This window comes from Dermacentor silvarum, chromosome 7 (genome assembly GCF_013339745.2).
Source record: "Dermacentor silvarum isolate Dsil-2018 chromosome 7, BIME_Dsil_1.4, whole genome shotgun sequence".
In the NCBI taxonomy this organism is placed as follows: domain Eukaryota; kingdom Metazoa; phylum Arthropoda; class Arachnida; order Ixodida; family Ixodidae; genus Dermacentor; species Dermacentor silvarum.
In genome coordinates, this window is record NC_051160.1 from 152,083,285 (window position 1) to 152,102,619 (window position 19,335).

The 19,335-nt window shown below is 45.1% G+C and overlaps 1 long non-coding RNA gene across 1 annotated transcript in view; it reads right to left on the reverse strand.

The window, feature by feature from the left end:
* Positions 1-1,542: 1,542 nt before the first annotated feature.
* LOC125947017 (uncharacterized) overlaps positions 1,543-19,335 on the reverse strand; it is a 55,892-nt gene continuing 38,099 nt past the window's right edge. Inside the window, exons 2-3 of the long non-coding RNA XR_007468073.1 lie at positions 13,838-13,929; positions 1,543-1,621 (exon numbers count right to left, since the gene is read on the reverse strand). This is a non-coding gene — a long non-coding RNA (uncharacterized LOC125947017). The remainder of the gene's footprint in view (positions 1,622-13,837; positions 13,930-19,335) is intronic.

Below are 19,335 nucleotides of genomic sequence, written 5' to 3' on the forward strand. Positions count from 1 at the left end.
TAGTCAAAACAAAAGCGTAGTGCGGTGCAAAAAAATTAAATTATGGGGTTTTACGTGCCAAAACCAGTTCTGATTATGAGGCACGCCGTAGTGGGGGACTCCGGAAATTTAGACCACCTGGGGTTCTTTAACGTGCACCTAAATCTAAGTACACGGGTGTTTTCGCATTTCGCCCCCATCGAAATGCGGCCGCCGTGGCCGGGATTCGATCCCGCCACCTCGTGCTCAGCAGCCCAACACCATAGCCACTGAGTGTGCGGTGCAAGACATGCTGTGCGGCGACGGTGGCCACGATATGGCGCCAGAGTAGTGCGCGTGGTGTGTATGGAGATAAAGCATGCTACTCACCGCGTTATCATCCTAATATAAATCATATACCTATATACGCATATTACAATGTATTGACACGCCACGTGAAAACACATATAGAGCTGTGGTCAAATTTTGCATTTGGGCACTTCGTAATCGTCGGTGAATTTTTTTTTTCTACCAGTACTCTACACGTCTCTTGCTTATCTCGACTGCTGACAGGTTGATGCTTTCGTGCACTTTAAAAGTAGTGCATCTCGATAGTGCACGTTACTTCTGGGTCTCACTGGATGAATTCCCTCGCATGCCGTTAGGATGTGCTGAGTGGTCTCCGAAGTTGGCTGCAGCATACACATGCTTCATCTTGGTGCGAATATCTTCTCCGGTATATTCTTGCTTCTTGAGCTCGGGCCTCAAATAGCAAGGCACTGCCCTTTCTGGTATGGTACAGTTATTGTTTTTCAATATATTCTCCCGCTACAAGCACAGAATTTATGTATGGGCCTTCGAAAAAAAAATAAACGACATTCAAGGAATATCATTGCTTCCTTTTTATAATTTAGGCGCAGAATATGCTAATAATCAAAAGACACGTTTTCAAACTGCAAGCATTAAGTACAAGCGTACGTTGATGCAAGCAGCTTCACTGTGCGTGTCCGTTTGAGAGGTAGCCGAAAAAATGGACGAGTTGCGAATGAAATATTTCTTTTTAACTTCAGTAATTGTGCTCATTTGTCGAGTCACTTAATTTCTACTTTATTGGAGGCGAATCAATTCGGTGACTATATGCAGTGTTCAGTAAGGAAAACAGACGCAGAAGCGTAGTGAGGGTGGACGGCTATATTCAGACATTGTAAATAGACACCGCCACTCGTCATAGCTATTTTTGTAATGTACTAATCAATGGAACGGCACATTTGATTACCGTATACATTACATCTACTGCATGCACACGCACGACGTGGCGTTAAAAATAATCAGCGCAAACACATTTAGCGGTTGTGACTGTTGTGCAGAATCGCATAAAAGCCAGTATTAGCTTTTTTTTTGCGAGGCGGCCTGGCATGGCAAAATGTTTCTTTGTAAGAACATGCTTTTATTGGGTCGCTACAGCCACAGATAATACCTGCACTATGACGATTAATCAGCATGCATCGATACACAATGTTCCCCTGCCCATTTGGGGCAGCTACATTTCAAATTTAACACATAGTGAAAATACTTACTCTTCCTCTGGTTTTGTGCACTCGAGGAGGGCAATTATGCTGGAGCCCGGAGGCTGTACAGATCCAGGTAGGTCGAAGTGCCATGGCTGCCAAAACACAAACAAAACAACACGTGCTTTCACACTGAGTCGTATTGCGTTTACAATAGGAAAAGTAAAACTGTGTGAAAGTCATGAACGAAAAGATGGAAGTATTAACGCGAAAACACACGCAGGGCGCTGGTTTAGAACTTGACTTTATAAACGCCAAGCTTCCTGTGTGAGCTTCCCCGTGGTTAGACGTGGCGGTGGGGCCGTTTTCAAGCGAAGCTTCTATAGGCTTACAAGTGTGGGCGGTGGTGGTGGTGTCACGCTGAAAAGTGGGCTGATCATTGTGGCAGTACAGAAAGGGCCCAAGCTCAATGGCACATATCAGGGACAATAAGAAAGAGAGAAAGATAGAGAGAGAAAGCATGAAGAAGAGATAAAGTAAGAAAGAGAGAAAGTAATAAAGAAGGGCTGGTGATTTCTTGTGGCATGTCTCTGTGAGTAAAAGCTGCTTTCACTGGCGTACGAAATTGTGAACAGGGGAGGGAGGTGAGCAAGGGTGAAAGTGAGCGGGGGGGGGGGGGAGGAGGTCCTGTGCGCACTTGTATAACAATCTCGGGGGTAGCCTGCATCGTGTTGCCGCCCGCGCCGCCGGTTTGAACTCCCGCCGCCGTGCATCTTCTCTGATTCTTTCACTGATGCTCATGTGCAGTCATCTTTCTCTCCAGACTTGCTCTGCAGCTTGACCTGGCTGACGACTTCGCCTTCGGTTGCTCGACAAGCTGCTTGATCGGGGTAAAGAATTTCACGCGAGCCAGCGGGTAGAACAGCCGCCGGCTCTTCCCTCAGCAGTTCCACTTTTAAGCACATTATTATGAGATTTGGAGGACGCAGGGTTGTTTTGTACTTTGTAAATGCGCCGAATGGCTACGCCTGAAACCCAAGAGCCCTGTGACTACACATAAATTCTCTCTCCGCTCTTCTTTCGCTACTATGTCCCCCTTTTCCTTTCCCTGGTGATGAGCCGTGATGCCTGACGGGCGGAAGAAAGTAGCACCTTTTGTTATTCACAAGCACTCTCTCTCTCTTCGCCGTCGATGAAAATTTATTTTCGGCGAATCTCCAGAAGGTGACGCATCACCAGGCGAAATAGCTCGAGAATATGGCCTTTGAATAGGACTTACCTTTGCCTTCTGTAGGCGATCGCGTCTATTGGCTGTTATGGGCGAGTTACGGGACGCATATCACGTTTTGATTGTGGTGTGTCGTTTTGGCTTGTCGTATCAATGCTTCGCTTACATCGGTTTCCACAGTGCATGGGATCTTCCGCCTTTATTTTGTCACTCGTCCACATGTATTATAGACGCCGGATGCCTTTTGAAAACTCCACATAAGCGTTCTATTTAGTTCCCGTGGGACGCGTGCGTATAGAGTGCTTTCTTAAAATATACAAACTTCGATGATGATGATTTAGTGGCATCTGCTTTGAAACGGGCCGGTACAAACAGTCAGCTAGCCTGCTTGTTTTAATCAGGTATGTTCTGCAAGATTTTAATTAAATAATTTTTGTCGACATCTCCGTAATCATTTTTCCCTCCTCAAAACATTGCTGTCTAGCTTGTACCTCTGCCAATGCGTGTAACGGATCCGGTGGTATCATCTCTTCCCTGTTATTTGTGCACCAATACTCTAAACACCTCTTGCTCATCTCTACAGCTGACTGGTTGATTGATTCCGGGAACATTAAATACAGACACTTGCGGAACGTGTACCTTACATACGCGTCTTACTGGGCGAATCCGTTCGCATTCCATTAGGATGTGCTAAATGGTCCCCGGATTTTCGCTGCAGCATACACATGCCTCCCGTTGTTGGGAATATTTGTGTTGGTATGTTCTTGCTCGTTGAGCTCGAGCCTCAAATAGCACGAAACTGACATTTGTGTTATCGTTTATTTTTCCTTTTAATTTCATTCTTCCTTCTGGACACGCTGCGCTGCCATCTAGCGGCACAACCGTGAAGCCCACTCGTGGCCTCCGAGACTAGAAGTGTGTGCGTCTGTGCCTGGGAACGCTTAAAATTGTTCCCTAGCTTGCCGCGCACTTAGTGATGCATACGCAGTGAATCAAGTTGGCAAGAGGTTCATTTAAGAGCGGCACACACCCAGTGCATGAATAGGGCAGCTCGCTAAGGTGTTCGCGTGAAAGGTTTTACAGCGAAACTGTTAAGGGCTAACCTTTCGATCGTCGCGTCTGGCAATAGAATAGAAAAAAAAATTTGCAGTGGCTTAGCTCGGCTATGCCAGGATATAAGTAGCGTGAGCTACGGGCCACATCGTTCAGAACCGGTAGACCTGGTGGCATGGGAGGTTGACGACACCCATTGGTAACGCTAAAGAGTGAAATCTTCTGCTTAACGAGAAAGTTCTTGCACGTTGTACAAACCCGAGCCACGGTTTCACCCCACTGAGGCGGCGCCGCTAAACTCAACGTTTCACGCATGGCACTACTTACCGGCGTCAAGTACTTCATGTGCCACAGTCTTTAACACACGTCGCACACATATCCAAGCTGATTGTTTACGAAGTCCGTCTCGAATGTCCGAGTCGAACTGGCGCTTTCGCTAAGTTTCACCGTATAGTCAGTCAATCGGCGAGCCTTGAAGTCATCGACGGCGTCTTGTTGTTGCTGCTGCTGAGATGGTCGGGCACGTCGCTCAGCCTCCTGGCGACGCCGCTTTGCTAGACGTTCATCCCTTTGCTCCGGTGTCTCCGCAGCACGTTTCGCCTTCTTCTGTTCGTTCTTCCAGCGCTCAACCGCTAATTGCCAGGCAACCACTTCGGGATCCGATGGGTTAAGCTTATACGCTCTTCTGCGCCGCTGAGCAGCAATTTCGCTCTCCTTCGCCATGGCTATACCACGCTTCGCCATGGCTACACCCAGCGCAAACGCCCGGCGCGCCAGCTGTGCGCCGTGTGACGACACTGCTCCTCGCGCGTGCGCAGCATGGCTCTCCAGGAGCCACGCGAGACTGCTCAACCTCGGCCAGTGTAACTCACGCTACAAAAAACCCTCATTGGCCGTATGGTGTATGTGTGAGTGAAAGCGAGCGAGGGCGAGGGACGCGCGCTTTCACGAGGAGCGAACGTACGGCGGAGAGCAAACGCGACTTCCCAGTGAAAGGGGAGTGGTGGGCGAGGAGGCTATCGAGGCACCCTAGACTGTGCGTGTGCGTGCCCGCGCTCCCACTGCGGCGCAAACGCACAGCCCTGGCGGCCTCTGCCGCCGACTCTATCTGGGCTAGAGCACTGCAAGGGCCTGATTTTTCGGCCCGAGCCCGGCCCGGGCCCGCTTTACGAGGCCCGAGCCCGGCCCGGGCCCGTGTTACTGAGCCCGGGCCCGGCCCGGGCCCGGGCGTTCATTACTAAGCTTAGCTAGGGCCCGCGTGTGCATGACCAGGCCCGGCCTGTGAGAAAATTCTTTTTTTTACTTACAGATTGTACCGTATCTGTCAGCCTCACCTTCTCGAGGTTTAATCAGCTGCAGTATATAAGCAAGAAATGGCCGAAATCTTTGTTTCTCCCCCGGGAACATCAGTATCCGGCCCATTGCCTGTGCTACTATTTTTCCGTTGGTGCGCATGCACTTACCTTGATTTGTACGATATGGTTCTATGATGTCATTTAGCATGTAAATATACAGGGCGTTTTATTTTAGCTGAACCAAATTTTTAAATATTGCCTGTGGCAGATAGCACAGTTATAATCCTTCATCTAAACTACTCGATGAGTCGGCCATTACTTCCACGAGAAATCAAACCGCCTAATTGAATAATTACCATAATTACGCTAATGAACGTTTTAATTAATTTTTATGGCACATCTTTCAATCTACGAATTATAGCCGCCGAGTTCGCAAGGCGTATCCACTTGGAACGAGTTCTCAGGACTAAACCAGTTTCGAGATAATAATTTTCAAAGTGTCCGACGAAATCAATCAACTGAAATCAAGTTATTGTCCAGTTTACATGCTGGACGGTCATTTTGGACTAAAAGCTACATACGTAGCTTGACGTGACCCATAAGACCAGGCAAGACAATAGTACAGCAAACAGTGTGCACACATGCACAATATTTCGCATATATTTCCAGCTCTCGCTGGAATTCCTCATCGAAGAAATAGCTATAAATGGAAAGACAAAGAATATTTGCGTCACGGCGAGTTAACAGAATTGGAAAAAGTTTTAACAGAATGCATTTTAAAAACACTACAATCACAATACTAGCTATACAAAACAACGCAACACCAGCTATACAACATAGCATGAGACTGGATTTTACAAGATCAACATTTGCTAAGAAAACGAAACAGGATTTACATTATATACTGAGAACCATGCACAAAGGCAGAATAATAATCCATCAGATACATTACAAGCGACCAAAGTGTCAGCTGAGTTCTTTCTTACTGTAATTACCGCCATTTTTGTATCTGTTAAAAGTGAATGGTAGGTAATGTATTAAGGACTGACGCTTATAGAGTGTTCTGAAGTATGGAATTGACCATATCTCAGGATTTCTGTGTTCGCATTAATGCGACGACGCTCTAAGGAGGCTAATTGTTTTATGTAGTTCCAAGCTAATTCTGACATGGATGGTCTAATGGATGGTCAAAACTCCTAATTGAATATTTAACATAATTACGCGAATTCACTTTTTAATTAATTATTTTACGGCACATCTTTCAATCTACGAATTATAGCAGCTGAGTTCGCAAGGCGTATCCACTTGGAACGAATTCTCAGGACTGAACCAGTTTCGAGATAATAATTTTCAAAGTGTCCGACGAAATGCATGGGCGTTCCAGTTAACTTTTTGACGAAAACGCTGTTTTATGCATTGAAGCACAAAAGTAACTGGCCTTAGCGCTAAAATAATGACATAGTATCGACACTGGTGATAGTGCGATCGCAAAAGCGATAACATGGAAATGGTTTGAGGAGTGGTTCTTTGCATAATTTCTTTTTCCTTAGGCGGGAACAATGTTCGTTTTTGCGGAAAGGAAAAAAAATTTTGCGTAGCTTGCACCAGGCGGCGCAATGCTAAAGAGACAGCGGAGATGATGGGCACCTAGCTAGTCCTGGCTTTTGGGCTAGACTAAGCACTACCAAGTCATCCCCAGCATTTCCCGGAATTTATTTATTATTGATTGATTATCGATTAGCTATTGATTGGCCATCGATTGTCTATTGCAAGATATTGGCCACGTATTTGGGATAGGCTAAGCACTACCAAGAGTGGTGGCGTGGAGCAGAGGTAGAATACCCGGCTTCAAATCTGAAGGTCGTATACGTTCGAATCCTACTCCAGTCCACCACATTTTCAGGCAAGGAGTGGTGCCTGACACCGGCAAGAAAAAATATATTGCCGAGAGCTAGTGGGGCTGTAATAGTTCAGGTGCAACCAAACTAGGAAAGCCCACTAAGCTTCATCTAAGTCACTCCCTCACCAGAACAGGAATTGGCCTCCCTGGTGCAGTATTCGGCCACTACCTCCCTCATGACTCCGACAAATAACCCATGGCCCTCAGTCCCCAGTGACTCCGGAGCACCTGACCAAGGGGCCGGTCAGACCTGCTACGTGGCAGAGGGTGCTAAGAATCTCTGGGTCCGGGCAGGCCGCCATTGGAAACTGAACCTGGCAACGTTGAACACGCTCACCCTATCGAGTGAGGCTAGCTCAGCAGGGCTATTTGAAGAATTAGCTGGTTTTGTCTGGGATATTATTGGCCTTAGTGAGGTGAGAAGAACTGGTGAGGCTTATACAGTCCTGTCTAATGGCCACACCCTCTGCTACAGAGGTCTTCCAGGTAAGAGAGAATCCGGAGTAGGATTTCTAGTCCATAACGACATAGCAGGTAACATTGATGAATTCTACAGCAATAATGAGAGGGTAGCAGTCGTCGTAAGAAAGCTGAATAGGAGGTACAGAATGAAGGTTGTACAAACCTACGCCCCAACCTCCAGTCACGATGATGAAGGAAAAGAACAGTTTTATGAAGATGTTGAATTAGCTATGAGAATGGTGCAAACTCAGTATACTGTAGTCATGGGCAACTTCAGTCAAAAGTGTGGAAAAAGCAGGCTGGTGAGCAAGCAATTGGCAACTACGGCATCGATTCTAGGAACACTAGAATAGAGATGTTGGTAGAATTCGCGGGAAAGAATAGGCTCCGAATAATGAAAACCTTCTACAGGAAGCGCAGCAACAGGAAGTGGACCTGGAAAAGCCCAATTGGAGAAACAAGGAATGAAATAGGTTTCATACTCTCTGCCGATCCAAGCATAGTGCAGGATGTAGAAGTGTTAGGCAAGGTAAAGTGCATTGACCATAGGTTAGTGAGTTCTAGGATTTCTCTCAATTTGAAGAGAGAAAGAGTGAAATTAGTCAAGAGGAAGCAGGCCAACCTAGAGGCAGTAAGGGTAAAAGCAGACCAATTCAGGCTGGTGCTCGCAAACAAATATGCAGCTCTAGAAAAGGAAGATAACGACAACATAGAGGCAATGAATGAAACCGTAACTAGGCTGATCACAGAAGCAGCAATTGAAGTGGGAGGTAAGGCACCAAGGCAACCAGTAGGTAAGCTCTCCCAAGAAACAAAAGACCTAATAAAGAAACGACAATACATGAAAATGTCCAACTCAAGAGATCAGATAGAATTCGCTGTATTGTCAAAACTGCTCAACAAGAAGAAAGTAAGGGATATTCCAAATTAAAACGTGGGAAAGATCGAGGAAGCCGTAAAATATGGACGCAGCATTAAATCAGTAACAAGGAAGCTTGGCATAGGACAAGGCAAGATGTATGCACTGAAAGATAAGCATGGAAATATCATCAGCAATTTCGATGACATAGTAAAAGCAGCGGAAGAATTCTATACTGACCTGTACAGTTCCCAAAACAGCCAAGCTACTCTCATTCGAAATAGTGATGAACCGGATACAGAGACTCCTTCTGCAACTAGCGATGAAGTTAGAAGGGCTTTGAAAGACATGATCAGGGGAAAAGCTGCTGGAGAAGATGGAATAACAGTAGATTTAATCAAAGATGGAGGAGATATCATGCTTGAAAAGCTTGCGGCCCTTATACGCAATACCTCACAACTTTAAGTGTACCAGAGCTGGAAGAACGCCAGCATTATATTTATCCATAAGAGGGTAGACGTTAAAGAATTGAATAATTACAGTCCCATTAGCTTACTTTCTGTATTGTATAAAATATTCACCAAGATAATTTCCCATAGAATCAGGGCAACACTTGACTTCAGCCAACCAAGAGAACAGGCTGGCTTCAGAAAGGGATATTCTACGATGGATCATATCCATGTCATCAATCAGGTAATCGAGAAATCTGCGGAGTACAATCAACCTCTCTGTATGGCTTTCATAGATTATGAAAAGGCATTTGATTCAGTAGAGATACCAGCACTCATAGAGGCATGGCGTAATCAAGGAGTACAGGAGGCATACGTGAATATCTTAGCAAATATCTACAAGGATTCTACAGCTGCCTTGGTTCTCCATAAGAAAAGTAGAAAGTTAGATATCAAGAAAGGGGTCAGGCAAGGAGACACGATTTCTCCAATGCTATTCACTGCATGCTTAGAAGAAGTATTCAAGCTCTTAGACGGGGAAGGCTTAGGAGTGAGGATCAACGGCGAATATCTCAGCAACCTTCGGTTTGCAGATGACATTGCCCTATTCAACAACAATGGAGACGAATTACAGCAAATGATTGAGGACTTAAATCGAGAAAGTGTAAGAATTCGGTTGAAGATGAATATGCAGTAGACAAAGATAATGTTCAATAGCCTGACAAGGGAACAAGAATGCAGGATCGCCAATCAGCCTCTAGAGCGTGTAAAGGAGTACTTTTATCTAGGTGAATTACTCACAGGGGACCCTGATCACGAGAAAGAAACTCACAGAAGAATAATATTGGGTTGGAGTGCATACGGCAGGCATTGCCAAATCCTAACTGGGAGCTTACCACTGTGGTTGAAAAGAAAAGTGTACAATCATTGCATTCTACCGGTGCTAACATATGGGGCAGAAATTTGGAGGTTAACAAAGAAGCTCGAGAACAAGTTAAGGACCGCACAAAGTACGATGGAACGAAAAATCTTAGGACTAACGTTAAGAATCTTAGGACTAACGTTAAGAGACAGGAAGAGATCAATGTGGATCAAAGAACAAACGGGGATAGCCGATATTCTAGTCGACATTAAGCGGAAGAAATGGAGCTGGGCAGGCCATGTAATGCGTAGGATGGATAACCGGTGGACCATTAGCGTAACAGAATGGATATCAAGAGAAGGGAAGCGCAGTCGAGGTCGGCAGAAAACCAGATGGGATGATGAAGTTAGGAAATTTGCAAGCGCAAGTTGGAATACGCTAGCGCAAGACAGGGGTAATTGGAGATCGCGGGGAGAGGCCTTCGTCCTGCAGTGGACATAAAATAGGCTGATGATGATGATGATGATGATTCAGGTTATGGTGACAAGAACTTTCTGGGGCCCTGAGAAACTGGGCATGGGGGAGCCGAAGGCTCCCTCAAGTCAAGTCGGTGGCTGCGCCCACGATGGTGCCAGGAGGCAAAGTCCCGTGGCGATATCATTGCCTACCAGGACTGCCTGGAGCTGGATGTGATGATTGTCTCTTCTGAGGAATCCCCCCCCCCCCGTTCGGCGGTGGCAAGTACAGAGTTTTCTAGGGCAGGGCACAGCCAGAGCATGTGGTCGAAAGGGAAGGAATCGCCTCCGCATTTGGTGCACGACTGCGGGAAGTATAGGTCTATTCTGCTAAGGGACCGCGGAGTGGAGTACATGCGGGTTTGTAGCATTCGGAGCGTGCTAGGTTGTGGTTTCTTTAGTTTTGGATATTGAGGTTAGCAATAAACTACACCTGATCAAACCTAAGCTAGGGTACTGGATATCGGAGAAAACAGCACGTTCCAAGGAAGTGATTTTTTCATATGGAGAATAGGACACACTTACGGTAGCCACTCTTACCTGTTTATGGGAAGCATTACTCCGATATGTAGTAAGCGCGGAAATATTGTAAGAGCTATTCATATGCTGCTCCAATGCCCTGCTATAGCGGTGAGAAAAAAGTTTTATCTTCCGCCTACCCAGCGTTGTTTCTGAGTAATGAACCGCTTTTTAGCTTACTTTTTAGATGAAACAACCGACTTAGAAATTATTTTGCGAGCTAATATTTAGCACGTGATTAACATCCCTTGTATTTAAGAGTTCTCTTGAAACTGTAGTGTAACTCATGTTCTTGTGGCGTCATTTTCCGTCACGGCGAAGTTTCGCAAAGGTAACTGCAAGCTCACCGCCAAAGTCACCGCCAACATTGACCATAAGGTTTTCGCCTCAAAAATCCAGGACGTGTTACACGTTTGTAAACGTGAAGGTGAAAGCCTGCCAGCTGTGGAAGAAAACCGCGACGAACGCGTTAGCGAGTGGCACGACTGCGAGGGGTAGTACGGTAACGCTGGCGTGATTAGCGGGATCGGAGCCAGCTGAGTTATCCTGCAAGAGTCAGTCTGTGCGTGCAGTCTGCGTCAAGCCGAGTCAAAAGAGGTGTGTTGACACCGCCGACAGGCCTTAAAGGAGCGAAGAGGGGGCACCAGCGTAACCCAAGACTCCCGCTTTTCCCGGACACGGCTAAGCCATGCACGGTAGAGATGGGTCGCTCAGGAGCGAGCCGGATCCTGTGAGCGGCTCTTTTTAAAGAGCGAGTGAGCCGTTGTTCAGTAAAAATGAGCGGCGGTTCTTTTGGAGAAAGGGAGCCGGTTCCCTCGCGTTCAGAGAGCCATGCCGATGCGTTCCGTCAGAGCCGGCTCTTCTGCTGGGTGCGACTTCCGCGCCATCTATTAGCGGTACGACAAAGCAACTGCGCTCCCGCCCTTCCTCGCAAGAGTTGCCTTCACCCCCTCGCCTTCGGCTGAAGAACGAAAGAACCGCTGCTTACTTACTGAACCACAGCTCCCTCGCTCTTCAATAGAGCGGCTCAAAAGATCCGGCTCGCTCCTGAGCGCCGCTCTTTTCGCCACGGCTCCCTGGCTCTTCAAAGGATCCGGCTCGCTCCTGAGCGCTCGGGAGCGAGCCCCTCTTTTCGCCACAGCTTCCTCGCTCTTCAAAAGTTCCGGCTCGCTCCTGAGCGCTCAGGAGCGAGCCGCTGTATTAAAGAGCGAGGGAGCCGTGGTTCAGTAAGTGAGCGGCGGTTCTTTCGGAGAGAGGAAGCCGGCTCTCTCTCGTTCAGTGAGCGTGAGGAACCGTTCCTAGAGAGCGCTCAGGAACGAGCCGGATCTCTTGAGCCGGTGTTTTGAAGAGCGATTGAGCCGTTGTTCAGTAAGTGAGCGGCGGTTCTTTCGGAGTGAGGAAGCCGGTTCTCACTCACATCGTGCGCTGGTCCAATAACACTTCCAAGATGGTCTTCCATGTCTTTAAAGACAACAGGTGAACGTATAGTTTACGTCCTGGTGTTCATTTGTGCTGATTAGTGTAGTCGTGAAAATGTCGCCCATGACATCCAATTCAGTGCGTTTTCTGAGCGTGTATCATTAGCAGGTTATTAAAACGAGGCCAATGATCAGTTGTAACAGAACTTCATTTCTTTTTTTTTCTTTTTTTTTGTCCTGGCGTATGATGGCATGATCGCCAGTATCGCGTGTGCACTCAAGAGAAAAAAAAACGAGAGGTACGTGCGGCAGTTTTGTACATCTTTCGTATGATTTTTGTATTGTACTTCAAGAAATGATTTCTACATTCATTTTGCATGGCATTACAGCTTACTCATATTATGGTGACAGTACGTATGTGCATAAATGAATAAAGTTGAAACATAATATACAATCATTTTGTGTTCTTATTTTGACAAAAGTTGCATTAAAGTACCACAAAAACAGACAAGCTTCTGTAATGACGATGAAGTTACATATGTTTTTTTTCTGAAAAAAGTACGTCGCATTCTGCCTATCACAGTGTCATAAGCATTTTAACCCCAATATCAGAAAAGAAAGTTTCCTTACAACTAAAAATTCACGCTTTTAATATATGTAAAACATTCTCTAAACATAGCGAAAATACCAATAACACGGTTATTAAATTATGCTCATATACTTTTTTTTCAAAGCAAGATAACTATACAATATGCACAGGTTACACGTTTAAGTGAACCGGTGAGTCGTTCAAATATACCGGTTGATTGCAGTGAGCTGAGCCGTTCCGAGCCGCTCACTGAAGTGAACCGTTTTTCCCATCTCTAATGCACGGCTACACGCTGGAGAGTCCTATCTCCATGTACTTGGGTACGCGGTATCGCAACACGCCAAAGGCCTGCTTATGCAGACGCTCCTGCGGGGACGACTGTATGGCAACCACTGTATGATGAGGATGGCGTGACGAAGTTGGCATGGCGAGAATAGGACTAGGAAGCGGGTATAGAGACGATAAAAGTTGCACGAAGTCATTATGATGAAGGCAGTTTGACGAAGATGACATGACAACAGCGTCATAATCATGACTGAATGACGACTGCATGATTATGATGGAACGACAGCGAGCGATTAACGTTGAGGAAACTACAAGAGTAGATTGATGACATCGGCAGTACGATAATGGGATGACAATGTAGCGACGATGAATGTATAACGGCTAGTGTAAGAAGACGATGGCTTGATGACCACTGAGCGACCAGAATAGCTTGATGATGACTATATTAAGGCGATGGCGTGAGATAGCGTGGGATGCCGTGACGACGATGGCACATACCCAGCGGCACAAACTCAGCAGCGCAAGCCAGCAGCATATTCTCGGGCATGGACTGCCTAATCTCGGGAATTGGCCTACTACCGTGGACAGCGCAAAAAACTGACCCACGAGCTAGTGCTTTATTATCAACCCATAGTTCCACCTTTTATTTACATCTACACGTAAAGGCTTCTTGTACAAACTCTTGTCTACTTGACAACTAGATACAACTCGGGCAAACTGACGTCACATATTCTATGTTTTCTGATTATACGTCACTTTATCAAGAAATCATGACCCAGTAATAGCACGAAGTCCGCTGTTAAACAACACGCATGTATAGCGCTAACGGAAAAGAAAAGTACCTTAAAATATATATTAAGTGATTTACCTTTCAGAATATTCAACAACCCTTTCAAAACGCATGAAACACAGTAATAACGCAAGAACTTGCACTTACCAGTCTTGCATACTCATCTCCAAATTCTTCGCTCATGTGCGTTGATAGTATAACATCCTCTCTTGACCAAATTTTGAGTTTATATCCATAACCTGTAAAATAAAGACAAGAAACCATGAATCAGATTCATTTTATTATGCTCCCCGGAACGAGATTTGGTTGAAAGTTGACAAGAACTTTATGGAAAGGTCCTGAGGAAAATGATTTGGTCATCTCTGTATTTTGGAATAGTGTTGGCCTGAGCTCGTTGGTTGCACATAGCACAAATGGTTTCCAGCAGAACGTATCGACAGGGACAGAAAGGGACGACGACACACGCTCCAGCGTGTGTCGTCGTCCCTTTTTGTCCGTGTCCATACGTTCTGCTGGAAACCATTTGTGCTCTGTATTTTGCCTTCAGTAAATATGGCAAACGGCTGATATACAATTTGTTTCATTTAAAGGCAATATTGATAAGCTGGCGAAAGCATGACTGCTGGAAACAGTGTAGAACAAAAAGTCTGCTTGATTTGGTTTAAGCAATAGCTCGGTTCGGGTTGAGCTCCGCGCCAAAAAAAAAGAATATATGACGGAGCCTGGGCGTCTAGGGTGGTTTCTGAGGTTTCATAAACGATAAAAATAGCATGTTTATAAGCATTCATTGACCACATTTACAGCGGGAATAGACATAATTAAAAATTTGGCTGCTGCGGTTTTTCTGTGATGATACAAAAATTTGTAGAACAAGGGCAACCGAATGCCAATTATATTTTGACACATATATATGCAACCGGGTTTCATTTAAAATAAAATTTTTCTTGGCTCATCTCAAAAATTTACGGATTCTGCATTGTCAGCATGAGAAGAGAATGACGGAAATTCACAAGGAATGATCGGCACGAGAATTTTAGATTAAACATTTTGAGATCTAAAGACCAAGCGGAAAATAAAATCAGTCCTCTGAAATAACTCGATGTTCCAGAAGTTCATAAGCCTCGAGCCGCACAACAGAAACTGCGTGATCTTTTTGGAGAAGAACACGACGCAGCGACTCACCTCGCCTGGCGCAATGCGAAAAAGTTGTAGTAACATAAAGTAATAGAAATCTACGTTAGACTTCCGCAATGTCAAACGTTGCTGGGGCCAGGCTAACTTCGATTGCATGTAACGAAGCGTGACGAAAAACGCGAGAACTCCCGATCTGAAGAGGACGTGTACACGCTGATTATTCATGATTAGGGCGCACAAAGCGAAACATTTTTTTCCGACTCTACGAGTTACTGAACCATTAACGTCCAGCGATTGGTTAAAGTGTTTATAGGGCCACGCGTGGCTCGCCAGTCTGCCACGCGTGGCCGACCTAAATTATAAATTTAGCTTGACTAGAAATTTAGAACAGCTATTTATGTGTAGTGATCCCATTTCAAATGTGACAATATATATTTTAGAATGCCACTTATTTATTTTGATCAAACCACCAGTTCGTTGTCGAGTTCCCCGTAGTGGCGAACGCAATATTGCAGGTTTAAGCTAGTAATTGAAAGTAAAATGGTGCTCTTCTGCGCTGGAAAATGCTGCTATCGCAGTAAGCGAGCGTAAAGCCAAAGAAGCATTGACATCTGCTTATTTTATTTATTTTTTACACGCGTGAATTTAGGTGCTAATATATTTCTGGGGCAGATCCATCAACGTTTACCGAACAGAAACCATGTCAGCTGGATTGACAATTGTTTTATAAAAAATTTAATTATGGGGTTTTACGTGCCAAAACCAGTTCTGATTATGAGGCACGCCGTAGTGAGGGACTCCGGAAATTTGGACCGAAGTCCGAAGGCTCTTTAACGTGCACCTAAATCTAGGTACACGGGTGTTTTCGCATTTCGCCCCATCGAAATGAGGCCGCCGTGGCGAGAATTCTTTTATATTGTATTAGGGTGAATGCTATACGCTGCTACCAACCCAAGCACTATCTCGCGGTATATATACTACTGAAACAGCCCTGGCAAAATCGAGTGCCTGTAATTGCCTAACTTCTTTTTTACACAGCCTTTGAATAGCGCCCAGCGTCGAACTCGTGGGAATCCCTGTTTGTGTATTTCACCCAAATTCCAGTACATTAATTTTATCATGCCTTGAGTGCTGCCTGATCCTGCCAGTCATTCCACGGAACCGCGCTTCTCCTAGGTCAAGCATAATTTCCCGCAACCCCACGTGGTAGTATTTGTTTTTCCGTGTAACAAATGCCCATTTTTGCTAGTGCCTTCCTAATGCAACTTCTTGAATTTCACATGTAAAAATTTGCACGAAGGCCGCACTGTATCTACACGATTTGAAAGTAGTCATTTTATGCAGCAATAAGTTTTGTTGCACTTCTTTAATTCAAAATTGTTATGTTGACTAGGTGTGGGTGTAAACAAGACAAACGCATACTGCGCATTCTGTGTCTGTGTTGTAAATGTTCTCTGTAACACTTCTACGAAGGATGTAATATATGTGAAATATTAAATAATGTTGCCTCGCAAATTTCATGCAGCAAAACTTATTGATTCACCCCTTAGAACTCTCTGCTCAAACTTATATTCTTCCCCCGCCCCCTTCAACGGCATTCTCGCCAAGCGCCCCCAGCATCGGCGATCCCAAACGACCAGCCAACCCACCCGTTCACATTTTCTGTCTGTCAAGAGAAGGTGCTCTGACAAGTGTTCCCCCAACGGCGGCTCCCCCCCCCCTCCTTTTTTTACGAAGGACCTCTTCCTAAAAGCTGCAGGCCGCCACCTCCGAAGAATACCCCCTGAAGAAGGAGCCGAAAGGACTCCGAAACAATAGGTTAATAAATTATTTTATTTGGTTAGAGTTTCTCTCAAAGTAATGAATTATTTTCAAGACAAGACAGGTAATTCTGTCGCAATGTTAAGCTTCAATTCGGTTCTTGTATTATGGCTATTTGTCAACTTTAATACATTGCCACAAACATTTGTCTCTGATAACACTTTTTTTTTGCTTGCGTAAGCATCTCAAGCCTACATATAATTATGTGCAACTACACCCTCTCATAATTACTGCCAATTCTTATTTGTCTTATTTTACACCTGTGTAATATGCTGATTATATGTATGCCCTTGTGCTAAAATCCCCGTTGGGACTGGCAGTACGCCTAACAAAAATAAATAAATAAATACATAAATAAATCTCCTCCAAATAATGGGGAACTCACTGTGGGAGGTGGCAGCAAATCCAATGAAACCACTGCGTTATCGCGGTCCTTAGGGACCTGACCAGCCCGCCGTCATCGGAGCGCTGACCAACCAGCCTACCCCCGTCAGCTCCCTGCCCTGAAAGCCCTGGCTAGTCCACCGTCCTCGGCACCATACCAAATTCCTATCCTCAGGGTCATGCATAATCCACCGTCATCAACCTAGCATAACGAGAGGCACTTGCTCTTTGGCACTTGCTTGCAAATAAGCTGTTTTAACATAACCCAGCTTCACCCATTTAGGTCCACGGAAAAAACGTGTTTTTGCTTATTTATGTGAAAGTAAACTGCTATAAAATTGTCTTTCAGCATTGTTTTATTATTATTTGCATGTGTAGAGGACTTTAGATGCTTGACCTAATATATTTATATCGCGTTTTCCTAGTTACAATCGATATAGCCAGTATGGAGACAATTGCAATAAAAAATGCCTCTAGCAAGAACTTCAGGGTAATAATGGCTGCAATGTCTAAAGCCAGCATATTTACAATATTCGTCATGCAAGAGGCATTGGGCGAAAGCTGATATTATTAAGGTCAACGATATGACTCAACGCTTGTACTACGCTAGCAACAGAATGGCGGCTGCAATTGAAGTGGGAGCAAGGCGCCAAGGCAAACAGTAGGTAAGCACTCCCAAAGAACATAGAACCTAATAATGGAACAGCAATACATGAAAGTGTCAAACTCGACAGGTCAGATAGAATTCGCTGAACTGTCAACACTGATGAACAAGTAGAAAGTTAGGGATATCTAAAATTATAACGTAGAAAAGATTCAGGAAGCAGTAAAATATAGACGCAACATGAAATCAGTGAGAAGAAAACTGGGCATAAGACAAGGCAAAATGTATGCACTGAAGGATAAGCAGGGTGAACAGGATACAAAGGCTCCTTCTATAACTAGGAATGAAATTAGAAGGACCTTGAAAGACATGACCAGGAGAACAGCTGCTGCAGAACATGGAATAACAATCGATTTTATCAAGGATGGAGGAGAGATTATAGTTGAAAAGCTTGCGGCCCTTTAAACGCAATTCCTCACGACTTCATTTGTACCAGAAAGCTGGAATAACGCCAATATATTCATCCATAAGGATGCATAAGGGAGACGCTAAAGAATTGAATAATTAGAGACCCATAAGCCTGCTCGCAGTATTGCGTAAAATATTCACCATGGTAATTTCAAATAGTATCAGGGCAACACTAGACTTTAGCCAACCAAGAGAACAGGCTGGCATCAGGAAGGGATATTCTACGATGGATCATATCCATGTCAGCAACCACGTAATAGAGAAATCTGCGGCGTACAATCAACCTCTATATATGGCTTTCATAGAATATGAAAAAGCATTTGATTCAGTAGAGATACCAGCAGTCATAGAGGCATCACGTCACCAAGGAGTACAGGATGCATCCGGCTATATATTGGCAAATATTTACAAGGATTGCACAGAAACATTGGTTCTCCACAATAAAAGTAAATAGTCACCTATCAAGAAAGGGGTCAAGCAAGGAGACACAATCTCCCCAATGCTATTATTGCTTATAAGAAGTATTCAAGCTCTTAGACTGAGAAGGCTTAGGATTAAGAATCAACGGCGAGTACCTCAGCAACCTTCGGTTTGCAGATGATATTGTCCTTTTCAGCATCAATGGGGACGAATGACAGCAAATGATTAATATACACAAGACAAAGATAATGTTCAATAGCCTGGCAAGGAAACAAGAATTAATGGACGTCATAATGGCGTAGCACGGGGGGAGAAGTAAGTAGGCGGCGCAGTGTCGCAAATGTGTCGTCGCAGGCCGGTGTCCAGTGGGAAAGGTCGCTGGGGCCGGCGAGGAGCTTCGTAAGCGGTGCGATGATGGAGGCTAAATTTCGGACGAAGCGACGAAAATAGGAGGCCAAGCCGACCAAGCTTCGAAGTTCTTTGAAAGTAGAAGGCTTCGGAAACTCGGCAACAGCACGTAGTTTTTCCGGGTCAGTGACAATGCCATCTTTGGAGACGACTTGGCCGAGGATGGTTAGCCGGCGATCCCCAAAGTGACATTTCTTCAGGTTCAGTTGAAGGCGTGCGTTTGTAAGGCAGCGTAGAATTGTGCGTAAACGAGAGAGATGTGCAGAGAAATCGGGAGAGAACACGACGACGTCATCCAGATAGCACAGACATATCTTCCATTTCAGACCGCGTAAAATTCCGTCCATCATCCGTTCGAATGTTGCGGGGGCATTACAAAGTCCGAAAGGCATCACGGTAAATTCAT